Source organism: Phyllostomus hastatus, unplaced genomic scaffold (assembly GCF_019186645.2).
Source record: "Phyllostomus hastatus isolate PE091 unplaced genomic scaffold, TTU_PhHast_1.1 phas_contig_1, whole genome shotgun sequence".
NCBI classification, from domain to species: domain Eukaryota; kingdom Metazoa; phylum Chordata; class Mammalia; order Chiroptera; family Phyllostomidae; genus Phyllostomus; species Phyllostomus hastatus.
The window spans coordinates 16672718-16696402 of NW_025333498.1; the positions used below are offsets into that span (position 1 = coordinate 16672718).

General features: G+C 41.3%; 1 protein-coding gene across 3 annotated transcripts in view; it reads left to right on the forward strand.

Moving 5' to 3' along the window:
• Window positions 1–23685, forward strand: part of WIPF1 (WAS/WASL interacting protein family member 1) — a 120465-nt gene that overhangs the window by 35971 nt on the left and 60809 nt on the right. Inside the window, exon 1 of one of the 3 annotated variants that reach the window (XM_045851751.1) lies at window positions 8304–8478. The exons of 1 other annotated variant lie outside the window; for it this stretch is intronic. The gene's annotated coding sequence lies outside the window, so the exon portion shown is untranslated. Of the gene's footprint in view, window positions 1–8303; window positions 8479–23685 lie in introns of those variants that run through there. One more of the 3 variants, XM_045851668.1, reaches the window with a different exon arrangement.

The window sequence follows — 23685 nt, forward strand, 5'->3', positions numbered from 1 at the left end:
TTGCCAGTGTAGGAGGAGCGAAGTTGAGATTAAAGACTGACCTGGTGCAGTGCTGTTGTGAAGTTAGGGCTTACAGTTGTGGCTAAGGTAGAAACTGTACCTATTCATAATTACTCTTGATCACTATTTCTTTGCTTGACCACCAGATGAAGTGGCTGGCTGCCTGGCGTTTGAAAAATATGTGTTTTTAAAGACCGGAAGCACATCAGGTGTGGCATGCTGGTGATAGCCTCAGGTTCATGTCTGTCATCTCGGGATACTCTGGGGGCACACTCATTGTGCAGAATGGTGGGTGACAGGGCTGTAAAGGAATAAAGTAATCCACTGCAACCAGTAAGTAATGGATTTGGGATTTGAACCCAGGTAGTTTGAGTCCAGAAGCTTTTCTTTTAGGAGTGGTATAGCTTCTTTGCCTATTCCACCCTATTCTGTGTGCTCTTAAATATGGAGGGGAGGGATGCATCTGAAAAGAAAGACTGTTCATACATAGACAGTTAATTAATTAGGTGTTTTCTTGGTTTCATGTTAGCTATTTATATGCTGAAAACACAAATCCTGAATCACAGCCACAAATATGTATGCTAACATTCATGATCTCTCCAAGCACCCTTGGTACACTTGAATTATTTATTTTGACTTGTATTCTGTTCTCTATTCCATTTAACAGAAAGGAGCAACAAATATGTGAGAGTGTCTTGGTTCTTAGTACTGTCTACTACCTCTGGAGTTCTGTATTTATGAGGCATCTTAAAACTCATACTGGGTGAATGGCAAAGCTTTCTATGTGTCCCTAGCCAGTCTTTTTATGAACAAGGAAAATTGCCATATCCTTTTAGTGTTTTGATTAACAACAAAGATGAATGAGGTGCCTAGTTATTTGGAATTCAACTGTATGATATTGGAAAGGGTGAATTTGGTTGTTGGCACCAGGCCTGTAGTATGCCAAAGAAGAATGCTTCTGCTAGGGCTCTGGCTTTGAAGACAGCTAGCCAGAAGGCTTGATAATTCTGGTTTAGATTACATTGCAATGGCATAAACAAATATACCAGAATGCAATGCATTAGCGAGAGAATTTTATTGACCTTTCATCTTCCCTTTAGTTGTTCCAAGGGCTCAAAAAGTGGTGCATGGTGTCTTTTTGCTTAATTGCTGATGAGGAAAGCCTTTAACATGACATAATGCTGCAAAAATCCCCCAGGATCAGTGTAGAAACAATTGCTCTGGGGTCTAACTGGACTGTTTGACCTACATTGTGAACACTGACTGCCAAGGGCGGGCCTCACTGCAGTTCCTCCCTGCACAGCATGCATATGGTGTGCATGGGTTTCAGTTTCTCCAGGAGACAGAACAACAGGGAGATAGTTTGCTGTATACTGGAAATGACACCAGACTTGTAGTCAGAAGCTTGAGGTTTAAAATCCCAATTCATTATCTTATTTACTTTGAACAAATCTCTTTAGCTCTTGGAACTTTAGTCTTCCCTTTTATATTATGAGAATGATTAAAAAATAATATTTAACTCATAGAATGTTTATGCAGCTAAGTTAATTTTGTTAATTATTCTGTTAGAACAGAAACACTCTTTTAAGGTAGTGGGTCACTTCTTTGTGGTCCAAACTAGGATCTTAGTCCAGTAAATTGAAAGTAACCAGCAGGTCTTCAAATAGTTGCTACACCTTTATCCCTAAATCCTTTTTCCCACTACCCTGGGATTCTCCATGAAAAATTAAATATGAAATTTTAATGTAAACCTTCATTCAAACACAAAACACACACACACATACATATACACACAAACATGTACAAACAATACCTGCTTAGGTGTTTTTTGGCCAGAATTTTCCCCATCACCATGCACTGATACCAAAGCTTTAGAAGGGTGGAAACTACCTCATTTTGGGTGCAAAAAAAAGTGTAGATTCTTGTTGAGACCTGTGCTTTTGTTACTATATGTTAGGAAACTCAGCATTAGAGCCTCTGAGCAAGTCTAGCAATGTTATTTTCTCATTTCAGTTCCTTGACTCTTCAGAGGATATGTTTACATTATTATGATTTCACAGTTAGGCTCTTACCTAATTCTCAAATAGATTCCGCAGCTGATGATGACTTCTACTGACTGGAAGTAAAGTAAGATAGCAGGAGGCTCACCCTCCAAGGCTCTTTTCTGCAGATACATCTTCAGATCTCCAGAGTGCTGGCATGTCTCAGAGTCCAAAATTTGCAAAACATTCCCCAGGATGTTCCTGGCTGCACCCCAGTCACTGGGTCCTCTACCCCACACTTACCCACATGATTTGTGAGAGCCAGTCCTCTTCATCATAAAGCGGGAGGGAAGTGAATAGAGACTGGGCAGGATACTTTTTTTAGAAGGGTTTCTGATGCTGTGTTATGTCATTCCCCCTAATACACAATTTATTATTGTTATTAACAAAAACCTACCATTAAATTTTCCAAAACAATGTGCTGATCTTACCAGTTAGCAGGGTCCTACTGTGCAGTTCTCTGATATGTAGTTCTCTGAAAGGTCATGTGTGTTTGATCTTTAGAAAAAAGTCTAGGTGGGATTTCTAAACCGTTAGCTCTGAAAACAGACGCACAGCCAGGGTAGAGGGTGCTATAATAATAAAAGCATGGCCAATCAGTAAAAGTCAAGAAAAGGAAAAAATACAAGGAGAAATAATGTAACAGAATACATATGATAAATGGCAGGAATAAGATAAACGCATAACAATAAATGTGTCTAGGGTAAATTCCTCTAATAAAATCTATGACTCTCAGATTGATTAAATAGATAGTCTAGCCATATGCTGTCTTCAGGAGTCGTATGCATCCCAAAATTACACAGAAAGGAAGAAGAGAAAGGATAGGTTGGTAAATGCTAACTAACAAAACAAAAATAGGGATGATAATATTACTATTAAAAAGTATAGGATTAAATGTAAAAAGAAATAACTAAATAAGACATAAAAGAGTAAGAGAGTTAAGTCAGACAAGAAGATTCAATAGTAATGAAGCTTTATGCTCTGAGCATCTTAACACCGGACTAGATAAAACAAAATTTGTTAAAAGCACAAGTAAAATAATACAAATAAAAATATAAATAAATAATTAAAAACGCAAAGTTCTCCATAGTTATTGTGGGAGATTTTAACAAAATGCTTTCAGAACTTAATTGAGTAGACAAAACTAAGCATGAACAGAGCTTTGAGTAGTGTAATTTTTGTTATTGACCTAACCTCACAAATAGGAAATACATACAATTTTTTAAAAGATCATACATAAAGCATTTACAAAAATTGATGAAATACTAGATCACAGAGAAACCTCACAATTAACTAAAAAGTAGACATATTGGCCACACATGACAATATCATAGCATTGCAAATTAACAGGGGATAGCTCCTACCCGCCTCCATCCCAGCACTTGGAAACTAAGATATGACCCTTTAAAATAATTCTTGGATCAAACAGGAAATCATTACTGAAAGACTATTTAATAATTGACAATGAGCATACAATGCATTGAGATGTGTGGGACAGACCTAAAGTATACTTAGATAAAAACTTAAGGCTTTTATTTTAAAAGACTGACAGTAAAATAAATTTGTAACTTAAGCAACTAATAAATGAAAAAATTAAACAACATGGGGGAGGGAAATAGTAAAGGTAAATTATTTACCTTTATTTGAAAAAATTACAGATTTTTTTATGAGAAAGCTGCTGGAATGAGGTTGGGAAGCTGAGTTAATGGGATGAGAGAAACTATCCGTGCCTATAATTGCCACTTATTTTTGGTTTAGGTGAAAAGCATGTGCGGAAAGTAATTAGAGAACAGGACTACATTCAATAAAGGGCCTGATCAGGAGATATGGATGCTAAACCTATCGACCACGGAGAGCAGCATTAGGCCCTGAGACTCTGGTGTCGGGCAGAGCAGAGCTCTCATGTGGGCTTTAAACTTTTCAAGGAGTCCTGGATAAATTATTTAGCGTCTCTAACTTGGTTACCTTTTCTGTACAGTGGGGATCACAGTACCTACCTCACAGGATTACAGTGAGAATTAAATGAAAGTATGTATGTAAGCATGTAGCTCCGTACTTAACACGCAGTAAGGGCTTGGTCAATGGTTCCCTAGGAAAATCAACGCAGCATCTCCTTCCAGTCTCTTCTGGAGGTTGTTGAGATGATTAGGGTGCTATCAGAAGCTTAGTTTATTTTACACAGGAGTGAGACAGAAACCAGTGTTTAGAGTGACCAAGTTCTGCTTAACTGGATGAAATTGTTGGGCATCACGCCAGTGACTGTGAAATACACCCATGGTGAATGGCTGAACAAGACTCTCTTAAAAGAAGGCTTCTATAAAACATGATGCTTCCAAAGCAGTGGTGGTTCATGAGGTAGAGAGAAGATCCTGGCCACAGAGAAAGGAATGGCCAGTTCTGCCATTCCGCAGTCAGCTGACCTCTAGAAATAGGAGAGACAGAATCAAGGTGTCCTTCCTGATCTGTAAACGCTTTTGTTCCTCATTAACATGAGTGAAACATCATTCTTGCAACCCTTCAATGTCAGCATTAGGCTCCTCAGACATGTTGATGGATTCATGAGCTCTTGAAAAGGTAACATAAGAGGAGTCAGATAGTAAACACAAAAAAAATTGAAAAGAATTTAACGCCCCCTTTTTTATCTATATTTAGGACATGAGAATTTGTGGTTTGTGGTAAAGGTAGAATATGTCTGGAAGTAGGTAAAAACCACGAGTTTTAATGTCTGTGGATGCTACATATCAAACCACTTTAGTCAAAATATGTGTTCAGTGGGGGAAAAATCAGTGGAAGTAGTTAGTTGATGTCCCTGCTCTAAAAAAGCACCAATTGACTGCTCTATTACACCATCAGCTGTAAGGTGTACCATTACCTAATGACAGATAAGTCGGGGGCAGGGGCATGACTTTAAATGTACGCTTTGATTCCAGGAATGTTAAACTATGAAGAAAATACCCAACCACCAACAAAAACCTGTATCTTGGAATTAAGGAAATGCAGGATTTCACTCAGTTGGTATTTTGGTGTTCTCTTACTGGTAGAGGCTAGCACTAATTTTATGAAAGCAATAAAAAAATTTTTTTAGTAATACACTTGGCAGAACTAATGAAAATTAAAGGCAAAGAAAAAAATTCTCAGACCCATAGATTTATTTTATTTTATTCTCTTGCGGAGACAGAAAAAATGTGGACAGTTGGGAAGGTACTATACATAATGAGCCTACAGCATCTTGTAGCGCTAGAAAATAAGAAAGTACTCAAAAGCAAAGCAAAAAAGAGGTATGTCAAAGGAGCACAGGAACCAACTGAGAGAGCTCCCAATGGCCAAAGGTGGAAAAATTTGAGCAAAAAATAGCATTGAAATATAACCCAAAATATAAAATAAATATCTATGAAGCCACACTGATATAAATAAAAGATAGAGCAAATTAATAAGGAGGTAAAAGAGACAAATCCTCCATGCAGAAGAATTCCAAATACTTCACATAGGTACTCCACCCTCAGGTTTTCCTTTCCAACCATACAGTATGGGAAGTGGTGGGCGACAGCTTTATAAAGGAGAAACCCGACACAGGCCACCTCAGGTAAGCAAGGCCAACATCAGCAGGAGTAAATTAGTTGGATGTGTATATATTATATATGATGTGATTAAAATGGCACTTTTCCTCTGTGATTTTACTCTAAGTAACTGATAACTCCAGTCTTACAAGAAAAACATCAGAAGACAAATCCCAATCATGGGACATCCTACAAAATGCCTGACCAGTTCTCGACTGTCAAGGTGATCAAAACCAGAAACGTCTAAGAAACCATCACAATCAAAAGGAACCTAAGGAGACATGATGACTAAATGTAATGGGTTGTCCTGTATGGAGGCCTAGAACAGAAAAAAGACATTAGGGAAAGACTAAGAAAAATTGAAATAAACTATGGGCTTTAGTTCATAATAGTGTATCAATATCGGTTTATGAAGTGTTACTCATATATCATTCTAAAGGTAAGATTTTAATACTGAGGAGACTGTGCATAAAAGGTGGGAACTCTGTATTATCTTCTCAATTTTTCTGTAAATCTACAACCGTTCTTTAAAAAGTCTAGCCCTGGCCCGTGTGGCTCAGTTGGTTGGAGCATTGTCCTGTAACCAAAAAGTTATGGGTTTGACCCTGGCTGGCATAGCTCAGTGGATTGAGCGCGGGCTGCGAACCAAAGTGTTGCAGGTTTGATTCCCAGTCAGGGTATATGCCTGGGTTGCAGGCTATGACCCCCAGCAACTGCACGTTGATGTTTCTCTCTCTCTCCCTACCTTCCCTCTCTAAAAATAAATAAATAAATAAAATCTTAAAAAAAAAAGTTATGGGTTCAATCCCCAGCCTGGGTGCATACAGGAGGTAACCAGTTGATGTTTCTCTCTAGCAGTGAGGTTTCCCTCTCTCTCTTCCTCTTTCCCTTCCTCTCTCTCTAAAAACAATGGAAAAAAAAAGTCCTCTGGTGAGGATAAAAAAAGTCTGTTAAAATTTTTTAAATGCCTAAACAGGAAAAAAAGAAAAACCTCATGAACAGGATGCCAGGTTAGGAATTTCAAAGGAAAATTATAAAGCATTTTGTTAAACCCTTTAAAAATTCCACACAGAGCATAGCTTAAAGTAGAACATATGTAACTGCTTAGCTGAAAAATGGAACTGGCAGCTTAACCCAGAATGTGACACTTCTAAGTACCTTCAAATGGAGTCATTATTATTTATCATCTATGTAGTATTTTGTTTTTGTAAGACGGCAAGTTTTCCCCATTACTCCGAATTTAAAGCTAAGGCCATGCGTATATCCATCTTGACTCTACTGGCTAATCTAACTGTACAGTTCAATCAGAAAACCAGCCATCAGTTGTCAGAACGGTAAAATAGTTATACAAGTTTTCAAAGCCAGACATACAATCATGTGGTGAGACTGTAGAGTTTTACTGTTGTCCAAAGTTCTGACTCTCAGGACTCATTTTCTTACTTGGTGTTCTCACATGGAAAACTTCACTGGGGAATTATAGCGTGATATTTTTAAGACTTGGAAGAGTGGACTTGTCTACAGTTACCTTTCTAAAAAATAAATTAAAAATCTCTTTAAAAGCATTGGAAAAAAAATTATGCCGGGGCAGCCAAATAGAAACAACTTTGGGGTTTCTGCACTGGGTCAAGTTGTACAAATTGTAGAATATTACCCTGGGTTCAGGGCATCATTTTACTCCCACATACCGCTTCCTACATCCACCACTTCCAGAGAGTTAGAGGAATTTTACAAGGAAGAGGAAGGCACTGACCACAGAAACAAGAAAGCTAGAAAGGGCACCCTGTGCTTCTTGCTTGGTCCTGCCTCAGCCCTTCTGCAGTCTCCCCTTGGTTGGGGACTCCGAGGGGCACATCCAGGCACTGCCCCTGGTGCTCTTGCCAGGCCAGTATCAGCCCCCGCCCCCATCAGGGTCCCCCACCGCCAGGGCTCACGTGCCACCGGGAACCCACCACCATCCCACAGGAAGATGATGTCTGCCCCTTGAGGGGGAACCAGAAGCCTGGCATGTTTGGGAGACCAGCAGAAGGGAAATGCCTGCTAGTGATTTAGCCCTGGGAGGCAGCGAGTGTTGTGACTTTGCCAACCAAGAATTAGGGCACAGCGTCTGACAGCAGGACTGAATAGACTGGATGTGAACTTGAGACCGTCCCAGGGAATTCGGGGTGTCGCTGCAGGATCCAGAAATGTGAGCTGTCCCTTGGGTGTGCTCCTTGGTGGTGGCGCCCTCCAGAGTGCAGCCTGGGGACATCCTGGGCGCAGTGCCAAGGCTGCCCTTCGCAGCGGTCTGAGGGCAGTGCCGCAGCACCCGGGCTGGCCTCAAGATGGCAGACCACCCAGCTGCGCTGAGAGGGTCCGACCCTTCTCAGCTGCCTCCCCAACCCCAAGAAGGGGGACCCCCGGGGCTTAAGAGTGTCCGTCTCCTCCTCTCTCTCTCTCTCTCTCTCTCTCTCTCCCCCCCCATCTCTCTCTCTCTCCCCCCTCTCCCTCCCTCCCCTCCCTCCCCCTCCCTCCCCTCCCCTCCCCTCCCCCCTCTCCCCTCTCCCTCTCCCTCCCTCCCTCCGTGTGGAGTCAGAAGTGCCAGGAGTCCTGACATTCCTCTCCCTTGCCTCCCTCCTAGGCTTAGCTCCTTTACCTGTGCCTGAGGGATGCCTAAATCACCTTTCCCCCCATGCACAACTATTTCTTAAGACTCGGCTTACCCCAGTGTGAAACAGGCAGTGAGGGGTTTTTATCACATGGCTCTGACCGCGGAGAGAGGCGAGTCAAAGAAGGTGCAGTGAGGAAGTGTAATGTCACATGCAACACTTACAGGAAACTGGGCAGAAGATAGCAGGGGAACTTGAGAACTTGGTCGTTTTCAGCGGATTAAAACAACTCAGGTTAGTGCTTTTTCCGCCCCCTGAAAAATCTTTCATAGCTACTCTAAAATACCCAGCTGGTTCTCTTTCCTTCAACGGTCTTTAACTATTGTTGTGATGTGAGGTCGTTGCTCTGGCTCTGAATGGAAGAGCTGGGGCAGATCTCGTAACCACGCATTGTTAGAGGGACACCCATCCAGCCATTGTGAAAATGAAATTAGAATCTCTTGCTTCCCTGTGTGGAACGTCTTTGCCTTTAAAGCACAAACCTTCAGATGTGCATTAAATAACTTATTTCTTGGAATTCAGCTAAGCCTCTCCTCATGTTTTGCCTATTAGCGTAAATCTGAAATGGGACAAGTTAGCCTGTGTTTGCAGGCAGATGCTCAAAGGGCAGTAGGAAACACAGGAATATTGTGTGTAAAAACATGTTGCAAGGCTGTCTGCAAAGGTTTGTTGTTTTTATGTACTTTTCAATTGGTAAAACAAATCTTTTGGCTTGTACTTCCTGTTAAAATAATTTTCTCCTATCTCTATAAATTCTTAAGTTCCCTTTTCTATTTTTTTCTGCCCTCTTTCTTCCTTTTTTTTCTTTCCTTCTTTTACTAACATAAAAACAGGAGTAGAGAAGAAGTGGTAGGGGGCAGCTTGGATGTGAGATGAGGAAGTGCCCTGGAGTTTGAGAAGGAGCACAGCCAGGGGCTGTCGCTGTGCGGGGCTGAAGAAGCCATGAGGTCTATCTGCCACTAGAGCTCTGTGTCTTCAGCCTGTGCTTCTGATGCAGAGGAGGAGTTGAAGAATCTAGAGAAGAGCCAGAGACACCGTTAAAGGGTTGGAAATTAGAGCCCAGAGACAGCTGAGGGTCCCAAAAGAATTCACCCTGTGACCACAGGGGATAGTTTAATAAACTTCAAGTCGATAAAAGGTCCCTACACAAAGACCTACTGCTTTCAGACCTGTATGAAGAAGGAAAATGTTTTATATTTGAGTTAGAAAAAGGAAGTTACTACACTCTTGGACTGTTATGAAGGGCTAGAACACATTAGCCAGATGTCCCGGGCATTTTTGAAAACATAGTAGGTTTCTTCTCTGGTTTTGTGAATGTGTTAATAGAAGCAAGGAGAGGAATGAAGAGAAGAGACCAACGTTGGTATCTTCTTGTTTGATCTCTTCATTCCAGAACGTTTCAGTGTCTGTACTGAAAAACAAATGACAGAGGGGTGAGGGGTGAGTGGACTCACGTGTTGTTTATACCCCAGTCATGCAAGATAACCAGGACAGTGATGAAAGAGAAAAATCATTGTTTACTTTGTCCTCAGATTGCCACATTTTTCATTTGTTATACCATGTTGTGTAAGAAAAGGGAGAGGAAACTGACAGAATAAGGGAGGATTCTAAGTTGGGGATCTCAGCCCAAGTGGTTTCAGAGACACCACACTGGCTTGGACAGGAGCAGCCCACGTTCCTCCCCATCAGGGATAGAGAAGCAGAGGGAAGATTGGAATTTTTTGGTACGTGGAGCCTTTTGTACAAATAAATGCCTGGAGGAAACGCACAGGGGAGCTGTGGTGGGCAGGTCTGTAGCACATGGCACCAGGAACTCCCCTGAGCACCAGAAAGGCTGGTCATCCCTAGAAGGAGCTGCTCTTTCAGTTTTGTTTTGCTTTCTTCATTGGTCATAGAGCTTTGTTGTTCAGGGACTTTTGTGTTTTGCTAATCTGCTGCTCATAGTAGAAAAGGGCATTTATTTTGTTAAAATACGTTCCAGATGGACCTGACTTTTTTTGGAAATGCATCTTTCCAAAAGCTGTTTGCATTTCTTCTGGGAGCATCCATTCTCTCCGGTCCATTTCTCACCCCCTTCTCTCCCCTCTGTTTATGTCTGAGATACAAGAAAAGGGGTTCACAGAGTGTCACTGTTATACAAAGCATCTGATTTCCAAACCTGGAAGTGGTTCTAGTGGGGAGGAAGGAAGACGGGGAATGGCAGACAGTGGTGGAGCACGTTGGATGGTGGAGAGCAACTGGAGTATTAATTTTGTGTGTAATTTTTAGATAGGAATTACTGTTTAGAAATATGATGGTCACCTTTTCGCTGGAGGAAAAATGGTGAATTTTATGTTACTGAATTCTCTAAATAAGAAGAAAGAAGGGGGCTGACTTTGCAAAGAGGCAGGCCTCTCTTCCCCAGAACCCCAGAGTCGGCATCCACCAGTGTTTAGGTGGCCTGATTTCAGAGAGATGATATGGTGAGATACACAAAACGTCCATGCTAGTAGGGAAAAAGAAAACACACCTCTGATGAGAGCAACCTTTCAATCAGATTCATCCTGGGTCATCTTTTTGCATTGACATCAGCAAGTCTGGAGGCCCAGCACTCTGGGCTTCTCAGAGAGACATTCCTGGGCCTGTGTGAGGAGTTATTGTTGTCAGCACCATCATATTGGGAAGTGCTGGGAGTCACAGTTTGTTTTTTCAGTACACATAACAAAATTCACTATCTTAACCATTAAGTGTGTAGCTCAGTAGTGTTAAATATGTTCACATTGTTGTACAACCAATTTCCAGAACTTTTTCATTGGAAACTCTATAGGCATTCAACAACTCTCCCTTTCCCCTCCTCCAGCCCCTGGCAACCACGTTCTACTTTCTAGTTATGAGTTTGACTACTCCAAGTACCTCATATTAGTGGAATCCTAGGGGGTGGGCGAAAGTAAGTTTACAGTTGTGCGTGTGCAAAACAGAGGCCTTTCTTGTGTTATTATTTATTATTATTTTCCATATGAACAACTGTAAACCTACTTTTGCCCACCCCTGCAGAGTATTTGTCTTCTTGTAACTGACTGCTTTATTTCACTTAGTATAATGTCCTCAGGGTACACCCATACTGGAGCATGTGTCAGAATTTCCTTCCTTTTTAAGGCTGAATAATATTCCATTATATGTAGATATCACATTTTCTTTGTCCATTTATCTATGGATAGCATTTGAGTTACTTCTACCTTTGGATATTGTGAATAGTGCTGCTGTGAACATGGGTGTATGAATATCTCTTTGAGATCCTGCTTTATTCTTTTGAGTGTATACCCAGAAGTGGAATTTCTGGATCGTATGGGAATTCTACTTTTAATTTTTTGAGGAACTGCCAAAGTCTTTTCCATCGCAGCCGCACCATTTTACATTCTCACCAACACTGCCTCAAAGTTCCAACTCCACCACATCCTCGCCAATACTTGTTATTGTTTTGTTGTTGTTTCATAGCAGCCGTCCTGGTGGGTGTAAGAGGATGTCTCGTTTTTGTTTGTCCCTCCCTGACAATTAGTGATGTTGAGCACCTTTTTATGTGCCTGTTGGACTTTTGCATATCTTTGGAGAAGTGTCTGTTCAATTCTCTTGTCCGTTTTTTAAGGAGATTGTTTGTTTGTTGTTGTTGTTGTTCTTGTTGTTGTTCTTGTTGTGTTTCAGGAGTTCTTTATTCTAAATATTAGGGAACCACAGGTTGTTTTTGTAAGTGTGGTATGCTCCAGTTCTAATGTCCACATCAAGAGCCAGTTGCCCCCTGTGGTTTACAGCCTTGGCACAGAGTACGAGTTTCAATAATATGATTTTTTTCAACAATATATTTTTATCTTGATTCTGAAATGCTACACAAAATCTGTCACTTTCAGCTTAGAAGCAGTTCAATTTTCAAGTGCTTACAAAGGTGAATGGAAAGAAAAGAAAGAGAAGAGGTAGCTTGGAGTAATGCTTTTTATTCTTTGTATGATTTATACTTTTTGGGTTACATAAACCTGAGGAAAAAGCCTTACACTGGATTCTGTTGACTAAACCCAGACTCCATTAGGGTTAAACATACTTTCTGAGAATCATTCAGTAATTATGTCTTCTTATAACACCCTCCGTCCAAAACCACAGACTTCAAGATAACTCAGGTCATATGATCATTATCATTTTCCTTTGTGAATGCCTCAAAGATAATTTTGCTTCTGGGTTGTAAAAGGAAGAGAACTTGGGCTGTTGTCCCAGGAAGAACAGTGTGACTCCTCTGGAGGTGTGGGCATGGTACTTGTTTAGATTACAGGTTTCCTGGAAGGTAGTGGTGGGAAGGAGGTGATGGAAGTTTGACACAGTGCAATGTGGCTCTTCTTGTGCTGGAGGTGCTGTCTTCTGAATAAAATATCTTTACTGCCCATTTGCACTTGTTAATACTCCGTTACACTTCCAGGGAAGAGACTGACTTATGACTGATTGATGTTTCACTCTGCCTTTTCAATTTCCCTCCATTTCTTCAGAAATGTGTCTGTTGTTTCAAAATACAAAAACAAAAAAACCCTCCATTTTATTGTCTCCCCTAACAAAAAAAAGTGGGCATCAGAAATTGCAAGAATGGTTGCATTTTTTGTTTGTTGGTTTGTTTGTTTATGATAGGACAGAGAAAATCTTTTCCATGAAAATAATAAACTGGGAAAAGATGAGTCCTTAAAGTGAAACCATGTTACGATACAAAAAAACAAGAGACACCTACTGAGTCTCACTTAGAGGTATTCATATACCACTAGCATTGTAATTTCTCAATACTAATTAAAGTTACTGCTTTGAGACTGTCTAACTAGCTAGCTACTTACCCGGGTATCTGTTTTGATACTTTCTGGTATGAGTTAGGCTTCCGTTCTACTTTTGTCTGTGTCTGGATTTTAATAGTATGTCATATTTTAAGTTCACTCATTGTGTTGATTTATAAGCCTGTGTGACTTAAAAACAAAGTTTTTTAAATAGTAGAATACATGTTTGCACACATACACATATGTACACACACAAAGATATATATCTTTCAGTAGGGAAAATTCTTTAGGGTCATTAGATGGTACCTTGGAACCTACCATCATTTGGAATAAGCTGCTAACTTCAGAGTAAGAGGTTATGTGTATACTATACCTATAGATTCATCTGGAGGGTTTGCCTGTGAATTGCTGTTTTTTTTTTTAGTAAATCACTGATTTATCAAATGGTGATTTAGAGCGTCTTTCAATTTCCAGGACAGCTATGGAAAGATACGGTCTTCCTCACAGGCTTTAGAGACCTGTAGAATAATCCTGACCCCTGGAAACTGGGTGTGGGACCAACAGAGGGGCTGTCCAGTACCCTCAGTAGCTCGCTATACAGAAGCCTATAGGGAGAGAGCTGTTAAAGGGAATAAGTGTTCCAACTCTGCCTCCTCCCTGCCGTGGGACTTCTTAGGAAAGTCCCAATTCCAGCAGTCATTTAACTAAATGAACGTTCTTGATGAACTACCACCAGGGCTTTGTCTAAAATCTCTTTCAAAGCAAACAACATGTACCTTCATTTTTTTCTCCTTCCCTTTATGTTTTCTCTTTCTGCTCTCCTGCCATTTCCTGCCCATCACCTCGTCAAAATTTTGGACCAGAATCCACCTGCTTGGACAGCATGCTTTCTGTAGCAACCTTGTCTCTAAGCTTGTGATTCCCCTTCTCCCGAGCATTAAGTAAACTTCCTTGTGAAACAGGGACAAATCAAGGCCAATGAGCATAATTGCCAATATAAAAATATTTTAGAGGTTTTATGTAGGAAGAAGAATTTGAACAAAATGATATTGTGAGACAGATCTTGACAAATCAGGAAGGGTGGATAGTTTACTTTTTAAAACATTTTTAAAAGATTTATAAGGAGGTGTAGCGGTAGGGAAAAGGGAATTGAAAAAGCCAAAGGATAATTTGCTTTAAAAGACAAAAATGTTAGGTTATTCAAAAAATATTCATTTCTCCTACTTCAGTGCCAGGAACATCTGGCCTTGAGGAAAGTCTAGGACAGAAGCTCTCAGATGCTGTTGTCATTATTTAAAACTTAAAGAGGTAGGTAAAAAATAGAATCCTGGCTTTTTGGAAATAGAAGGGACTTTCAAGAGTTAAATCCCCTCATTTTTAGATTTGGAAACTGAGGCTTAGAAAGGTAAGGTGATTTATTTTGGTCAAAATAATTAATTAGTCAGAGTAGTGAGTGTAGACCAAGGCTTCTGACTCCAACATGGGTCACCAGCTACAATGTGGAGGGTTCTTGAGGCCTTGGAGTCTGGATACAGGTGCCCTTCGTGCATCTACACAGACTAGATCCAGGCCTACTGGGAGTAAACCAAGACTGAGGAGTTTATGAACTCCCAACACTCCAGCTAAGTGACCTCTACTCAATGCCTGGAGGATAGCACAGCAATGAGTAAACACAGGGGTTGGCAAAAGTAGGTTTACAGTTGTTCATATGGAAAATAATACAATAAGTAATAAATGGTAACATAAGAATAAACTCTGTTTTACGTACTCACACCTGTGAACTTACTTGTGCCCCACCCCTGGATTACAAAGACACCTACTCCATCCCATCTGGAGAAAGTTTGTGTGCAGGGAATAGTGATGGTTGCCCAGGGGAAAAAAAGAAGACAGCTCAGAAAAGAAAACTTCCAGTGGCTCCAGGATTGGCTGGCCAGAAGGAGACACCCTGAGTCTTGTGGCCATGAATACGGATTACAAGGGGCTGTCCGATGTGAAGTGTGGGGAAGATCAGGGCTCGTCGTGGTCCAGAGTAAGTAGCCCTCAAGCAGCTTATTCGTCCTGAGCTATGACTCCAAGATTTTTGAACTACCTTCTGAACACTAAATCTGCTTTCTGGGTACCATGATCTCAGAAGAGCATATTCTGGACAGTGGACATGGTCACCAGAAGGAAATGACATCATTTATGAATTTTTGTGAGCCCAGCAGCCCCCTTGTGAATTTGTAATGTGGGTCAGTCATTCTGAGTCTGATTCCTCAGACTGACCAGATAAGAGGGAGGTTTGGGGGACTTCTAGGACAAAGTCCCTGTGCTGGAAGTATGGTGATCTACTGCTCCCTGGTAATACCACTGGTAGGGGGTCTTTCCTGGGCAAACAGCGGCCTCTCCTCAAAGGGAGTCCTACTTCTTTGTCACTCATCTTCAAAATACCACAAGCGTTATACAAAGAAGAAAATGATATAATGTGTGAGTCCTACTGTTGGACACCACAAGGCCCTTTTTGGACAATGGATGTTTTATGTGGATTTTTTTTTTTTGCATTTCCTTTTAATTCAGAAATATTTATTGAGTGCCTTCTATGTGGATCTTACATTTTAGCTGGAGGATTTGGACAATGATAGTAAACCTAATAAAAGTATGTTAGGTAGTGTATTGCAAGGTTAGAGAGTAGTAAGTACTATGGAGAAAGAAGTACAGCAGAGTAAGAAAGACCAGGAGTGCAGTGGTGGGTGTATGGATTTAGGTGGGGTGGTTAGGGTGACTGTTGTGGACAGGATGGCATTTGAGTGAAGACTTGGAAAAGGTGAGAGCATTCCCCTTGCAGGTACCTGGGGGGAAATACAAAGGCCTGAGGCAGGAGCATGCCTGGCATAGTCAAGAATAACAAGGAGCCAGTGTGAGTAGGGCAGAGTAAGTGAGGAGGCAAGTAGGAGGCAAGATCTTGGAGGGCCTTGTAGGCTATTATAGGACTCTGACTACCTCAGAGTGAGAGGAAGCTTTGGGAGAACATTGAGCAAAGGAGCGACAATAACCTGGCCTCACACTTTAAAGGATCTGCCTGTAGGAGAGGAAAAGAGAGACCAGTCAGGAAGCTGTCGCAGTACTCAGGTGAGAGATGATGGTGCCTTGGACCCGGTGGCAGCACCAGATGTGGTGAGGAGTAAAGAGTCTGGTTATTTTGAAGGTAGAAACAACAAAATTAACTGTTGGCTTCAACAATAATACATAGAAGAGGGAGTCAAGGAAGACCCCAAGAATAGTGGCCTAAGAAAAGAAAAAAATGAAAATGCCATCAAACTGAGATCAGGAAGGATGTAAGTAGAGCAAGTGGGTGGGGGGGAGAGATATGGGGTTTAGTTTGGGATATGCTGAGTCTGAGATGTCTGTTAGACATCACTTGGAAATATTGAGTAGGCAGTTGCATATACATGTCTAAACATAGGAGTTAGAATCCTAGGAGAAGGTAATTTTTCTTAATGGTTTTAATGGTTTAATATTATTCCTGAATACATCTGTAGCTTGTAAAACTCCTGTAGAAGAACGTGGAATGGGACTCTGTATAAGGACTTACTCACTGTTAGGTTCACTTGGGTAAACAAGAAGGGTGAAAATTTTTGCTTTAGGCCTTGCCTTTCACTGTTTAAGCCCCAGTGATTCCATCATTTCTTATTTTAAGAAAAAAAATGTCAAGACAATTGAAGGAAATATTACGAAGTTTTCATCTTTTTTTTTCTGTTTACAGGATTTTTAAAATATATTTTATTGATTATGCCATTGCAGTTGTCCCATTACCCCCCTTCATTCCCCTCCACCCTGCGCACCCTCTCCCACCCACATTCTCCCCCTTTAGTTCATGTCCATGTGTCATAAGTTCTTTAGCTTCTGCATTTCCCGTACTATTCTTGCCCTCCCCCTGTCTATTTTCTACCTACCATCTATGCTACTTATTCTCTGTACCTTTCCCCACCCTCTCCTCCTTCCACTCCCCTGTTGATAACACTCCATGTGATCTCCATTTCTGTGGTTCTGTTCCTGTTCTAGTTGTTTGCTTAGTTTGTGTTTTTGTTTTAGGTGTGGTTGTTAATAATTGTGAGTTTGCTGTCATTTTACTGTACATGTTTTTTTATCTTCTTTTTCTTATCTTCTTTCTTAGATAAGTCCCTTTAACATTTCATAAAATAAGGGCTTGGTGATGTTGATGATGAACTCCTTTAACTTGACCTTATCTGAGAAGCACTTTACCTGCCCTTCCATTCTAAATGAAAGCTTTGCTGGATAGAGCAATCCTGGATGCAGGTCCTTGCTTTTCATGACTTGAAATATTTCTTGCCAGTCCCTTCTTGCCTGCAAAGTTTCTTTTGAGAAATCATCTGATGGCCTTGTGTGAGCTTCTTTGTAGGTAACTCTGCCTTCTCTTGCTGCTTTTAAGATTCTCTCTTTATCATTAACCTTTAGCCTTTTAATTGTGATGTATCTTGGTGTGAACCTTTTTGGGTTCAACTTGTTTAGGACTTTGTGCTCTCTGGACTTGTATGTCTATTTCTTTCACCAAATTAGGGAAGTTCTCTTTCATTATTTTTTCAAATAAGTTTTTGATTTCTTGCTGTTCCTCTTCTCCTTCTGGCATCCCTATGATTCAGATGTTGGTCCTTTTGGAGATGTCCCAGAGTCTTCTCAAACTCTCCTCATTTTTTAAAACTTCTTGTTTCTTCATTTTGTTCTGGTTGATTGTTTATTTCTTCCTTATGTTCTAAATCATTGGTTTGAATGAAGCCCAGCTTCCTTCCCTTCACTGTTAGTTTCCTGTGGATTTTTCTTTATTTCCTTTAATATAGCCTTCAGTTTTTCCCTTATGCTTTTGCCATATTCAATGAGATCTTTGAGCATTCTGACCACCAGTGTTTTGAACTCTGCGTCTGAGAAATTGGCTATCTCCTTATCGCTTATTTCTTTTTCTGGGGTTCTGTTCCTTCTTTAGGACCATATTTCTTTGTCTCCTCATTTGGCAGCCTCTTTGTGTCTATGTACTAGGTAGAACCACTTGGATTTCCTATCTAGCATACTTGTTAAGTTGTATGGGGCAGAGCCTTGGGTATTCACCAGGGCAGGGCAACCTGCTTTGCTGCTTTATGTCTCTGTGTCTAGGGGAGGGGTCAAAGAGAGGCCAGTGCCACTGCTGGGTGACTTCTGGAGGCTTGCCTGGCACTTGCCCCTTTTCCAGTCACTTCACTCATTCCTGTATGGGACTGGCACCCCTCTCCAGTTGCTGTCTTGTTTGTGGTTCCCAGAGTGGGTGGGTTTGCCTTATGGACGCTGGGGTGGTGAAACCAGCAGTTTTTTCCACCACCCCAACCCCTAGTGGGTTTATAGCCAGAAGTTACAAGGTTTTATTTTCCCAGCACTGGAACCCTGGGCAGCGTGGTCTGGCCTGGGGCTGGGATTGCTCACTCACAAGGTGTCCCCCTGATTTTTACCCACCACAAGTGAATGTGGGGCTGCCATTCTGCCAGCTGCTGCCTTGCCATTCCCAGCTCACCGCTGCCTCCAGCTCACCGCTGCCACTCTGCATCCTCTCTGCCTGGACTCCTCTCCACCCCTCCTCCCTGTTTGGGTGAATATAGCTTCTTTAAATCCTTGGCTTTTGGACTTCCGTACAGTTCTGGGTGTTTTCTGAGTGATTTTCCAGCAGTCTGGGTGATTTTTGTTTTTAGCTAGCTGGGTTCCTTCTATGGTTATGCAGTGAGATGAAACCTATGCTTCCATCTTGACTGGAAGCCTTGTTTTCATCTTTTAACATTTGTGTAAATATTACCTTAATAATGAAATTTTCATTTATTGTCATTGAAACAGAATTAGTTATAAAAATATTAATGAATTAATCTATGCTAGCTATTTTCTTGGGGAAAGGAAGTATGCTATCTGTATTCAATAAGTAGAACTCTGAGTTCTTATGGGTTGGATCTGAGACTGGGCAAAAGTTAACCTTTGACCTCTGAATTCACTTTTTGTTTACTTTTTAGTTAGCATAAGTAAACAAACGGGATATATTTTTAAAATACCTAAATTGGTACACTGGAATAACACTGGCAATTCCTACCCCACACAGAAACTAAAAGTTTTTATTCTCAATCTTATACTCAGTTTATAAGAAGAGCACCTATCAAACTTGTCTTTATCTCATTAGACCCTCTACCAGCCTACAAGGCAGGCACTATGTGAGCCCCATGTGCAGACGTGCACATTGCCTCAGAGGGATGGAGTGACTGGATCACAGTTCACAGAGCCAGAATTCAGACCCAGGACTGTCTGTATGCAAAGCCTGACCTACTCTAATTCCCAGAAGCATGGAGCAAAGTAAAACCAACTAGAGCTTTTCAGTTAAGTAATGTAGACCAAGGGGCAACGCAGAATGACCTCTTTTATGATAAACCTGCAACTGGGTCTCCAGTCAAAAATTTCAGGTAGTTGTTAAACCAGTCATTGATATGAAGAGGGTTTGTGAAAACAGTCTTTTTTTTTTTTCCTTTACCCCTTAGAGCAGTGGGGCTACTTGGGTGGTATGAACCTATGGACTGAAAACTTGCCCCTCAATCAAACCCTCAAGGAAACTTCTCTTGCATAGAAGTCTGCTGGAACCAGCTGGCAGCAGCTGTCCCAGGCTGCTCCGAGAAGACACCTGGGAGCCGGAAGACTGCAGCCAGCTAACCCCGGGAGACCCGACTGGGGGGTTCTGAGAGCTTTGAAGGTGGTTCAGGACCTGGAGGCACTGACCTCAGTTCGAGGCTCAGAAAGGAGGGCTAGGCTCTGTCCTTATAGTACAAGCCAGACAGAGTGCTGAGGAGCAACAGGGTCAGCTCCCACACCAATAACCCTCATGGGGACCCTTGGGAGGACCAGCCCTTACCTCAGCAGTTTGCATGGGTATAGCCTTGCTAGTTACTAAAATATTGGGGTGCTTCAAAACTAGTTGTTGAATCTCAGTCACCCCAGTGCACTCTCAGGACCCCTAAGACCTCTTGTAATTTGAGCAACTAAGGTTTAGTGCCTGGCACAGTGTGGGGCGCCCTAGGACCCTGCTCCAGCACCAGGTATTGTTCTGATTGGTTAGTGCCTGTGCCTTATTGGCTGCTAAATATTTTGAATATAACTCTGTTCCACCCCTAATAAAATGAAACACTGAAGGCATTTCTGTGAGCAGGTTGAACAAACCTTGATTGGGGTCCAGGAGGGCAAAATTTAAACCTATAATTTCATTGCAAGTTTCCTGGTTCTCTGATAAGGACTTGATAGCATCCCATGCTATTCTTCACTATCTAGAAAGAAAATATCTGCAGTAGTTTTAACTGGAAAGGTAATAAGCAGAGTTCAAGCAGAGCCTAGGAAACATAATTTTGATTCATGTTTTCAGAGGCCCCAAGTTTGAGAAGGTTGAATTTTACAGGAATACAACATCTCTCTACTTGCTTTCTACTCAAGTCCTACCTGTCACTAGAGAAATGGCTACCACTTCAAAACAGGACTTGTTTGCTTCCATAGATCAGTTGGTGACCACCTGCCCAGAGGAGGTGAGAGGTTCATTATAAGCCAGACTCCACTAACCCTGATTTATTAGTGCCAAACACTTGCCTTTTGCAGCTGTGGGAACAGTTTTCAAAGTCAATTTATTTCTGAGCTGGACTAGCAGTACTACATGGTTTTAAAACAAAAAGGAATCTTTCACAAATGCAGTGGTGGATGTCAGGGGTATGTAAGGAACCCTTGTGCCCATCCTCAAAGCATTGAACTGATTTTTAGATGGTGCAAGTCTAGATGTGCTGATTCCTTTAACACAGGGGTTTTTAACTTGAACCTTGTGAACTGTATGGGGGAAATACTGCATGTTTATTTTCACTAACATCTAACTGAAAACTTGCATAAGGACTTCAGTAATGAATGTAGCCAGTAAACTGTAGTAGGATTAGCAGCACTTGCGACATCATCACCAACAGAAGTCATAGACTCTGTCTGATCATCCAAATTTGTATTTCCATTTGCTTTCTGAATATGCCTGATATCTTGCCAGATCTCAAGCTCAGTGTATGCAAATCCCTTCCCACCAAAGCCCCGACCTCTGCCTTCGTTCCCCATCTCACGAATGCCATCCATGTCTAATAAATTTCTGTGCCCTATTTCTTCTTATTAAATATTGCTCAAATCCATCTTTTTTATATTTCCCCTGGCTCTTCCCTAATTTAGACCTTCAAAGCTTTTGGGCTGATCTGATACAGATAAATCTCTTGCCTTCAAAGTCTTTGGTTCTTCCCCTTGCTGTCATCAGAGGGAGCTTGATAAAGCACAGGTTGTACCATGGTAACATGGCTTAAACATCTCATGGGGCCTCAACAGCTCCAGGCAAAAGTCCAAGTTCCTAAATACTGCTGACCCCAGAGTACCTTTTCAGCCTCATCTCCCACCAGCGCTCATCCCCTCTGGCCACCATGTTTCATCCACAACTCATAAGCAGTCTTCCTCTCTTACCACCCGGGATGTTCTTCTCGCTCTCTGCCCCGCAGACTGCTTTCAAGCACAGACGCAGCTCCTGAGTCGCCTCCTCTGTGAAGCCTTCCATATCCATTGCTCTACTGGTCCCAAAGGCCTATGCTGCTGTCACAATTCAGGGAGAAAAATCATTTAAAATGCCCTCATTCCTGTCAGAATGGCTATTATCAAAAGACAACAAATAACAAGTATTGGCATGTGTGTGGGAAAAAGGGAGCCCTTGTGCACTGTTGGCGGGAGTGTAAATTATTGTAGCCACTATGGTGGTTCCTGAAAAAATTTGAAATGGAACAACCATATGACCCAGGAGTTTCATTCCTGGGCATTTACCTGAAGAAAACAAAAACACTAATTAAAGATGTATGCACCTCCATGTTTATAGAATTACTTACAATGGGCAAAATATGAAAGCAACCTAGGTGTTCATCCATAGATGAATTGATAAAGAATGTGTGGTTATAGATACAATGGAATATTACTCAGACATAAAAAGGATTAAATCTTGCCACCTGTGACAACACAGGTGAACCTAGAGAGTATTATGCTAAGTGAATAAGTCAGACAGAGACAAATACTGTAAAATTTCATTTGTATGTGGAATCTGAAAAATAAAACAAAACAGACTCATAGATACAGAGAATTAACTAATGGTTGCCAGCAGGGAAGGGGTAGGGGTAAGAGTGAGAAATGTGAAGGGGACTAAGAGATAAAAATTTCTACTTTTAAAATAAGTCCCAGGGACATGTATTTTAAACCATAGGAAATATAATCAATCATATAATAACTTTGTAAGGTGACAGCTACTAAACTTATAGTGGTGATCACTTCATAAGGTATATAAATGTTAAATCACTATGTTACATATTTGAAATTATTATTATATGGCAAATATACTTTAACGATAAAAGTAGATAAATCAATCAATGTATTCAGTGCCTGTCAGATGTAAAGATGTGTGCCAGGCGCTGTAGGAGTGGCAGATAAGGAGTGACCCCTGGTGTCTGGGAGCATCCATCTCACAGGTGCTACAGACACATAAATACCTACTGGGTGATGAGGGAGATCTGTTCTGTGAACAAGTTGCCAACAATGAGCTACCACAGAGCAGAGGACGAGGCCATGGTTCATGCTTCTGAACACTCACCGCTGCTCTTCAGTGTCTGTGCGGGACACTGCAGCGCCTACTCCTGTAGAGCTGTTCTCAGCCGGCTTGAGCGTGACTTGTTGCCATCCCCTTGGCTCTGACCCTGCATCCCAGGAAGGAAGACCTCTGAGGGAGCCATCTTTACTTAGTCTGTTTTCATTGTAGTGCTTTTTTAAAAAAAATACATTTTATTGATTATGCTATTACAGTTGTCCCATTTTTTCTCCCCTTTATCCCCCTCAGCCCTGCATCCCCCTCCCTCCAGCATTCCCCCTGGCTTAGTTCTAATCCATAGGTCATACATATAAGCTCTTCGTCTTTTCCATTTCCTACACTATTCTTTAACTCCCCTATTTTGTACCTACCATTTATGCTACTTATTCCCTGTACCTTTTCCCCCATTCTCCCCCTCCCACTCCCCTGCTGATAACCCTCCATATGATCTCCATTTCTGTGATTCTGTTCCAGTTCTAGTTGTTTGCTTAGTTTTTTTTTTTTTAGGTTCAGTTGTTCATAGTTGTGTTTGTTGTTATTTTACTGTTCATAGTTTTGATCTTCCTCTTTTCTTAGATAAGTCTCTTTAGCATTTCATATGATAAGGGCTTGGTGATAAGGCACTCCTTTAACTTGACCTTATCTGGGAAGCACTTTATCTGCCCTCCCATTCTAAATAATAGCTTTCTTTGCTGGGTAGTATAATCTTGATGTAGGTCCCTGCCTCTCATGACTTTGAATACTTCTTTCCAGCCCCTTCTTGCCTGTAGGGTTTCATTTGAGAAATAAGCTGAGTCTTATGAGAACTCCTTTGTAGATAACTGTCTCCTTTTCTTTTGCTGCTTTTAAGATTCTCTCCTTATCTTTCATCTTGGGTAATGTAATTATGATGTCTTGGTGTGCTCCTCCTTGGGTCCAATTTCTTTGGGACTCTCTGAGCTTCCTGAATTTGCATGTCTGTTTTCTTTGCCAAATTAGGGAAGTTCTCCT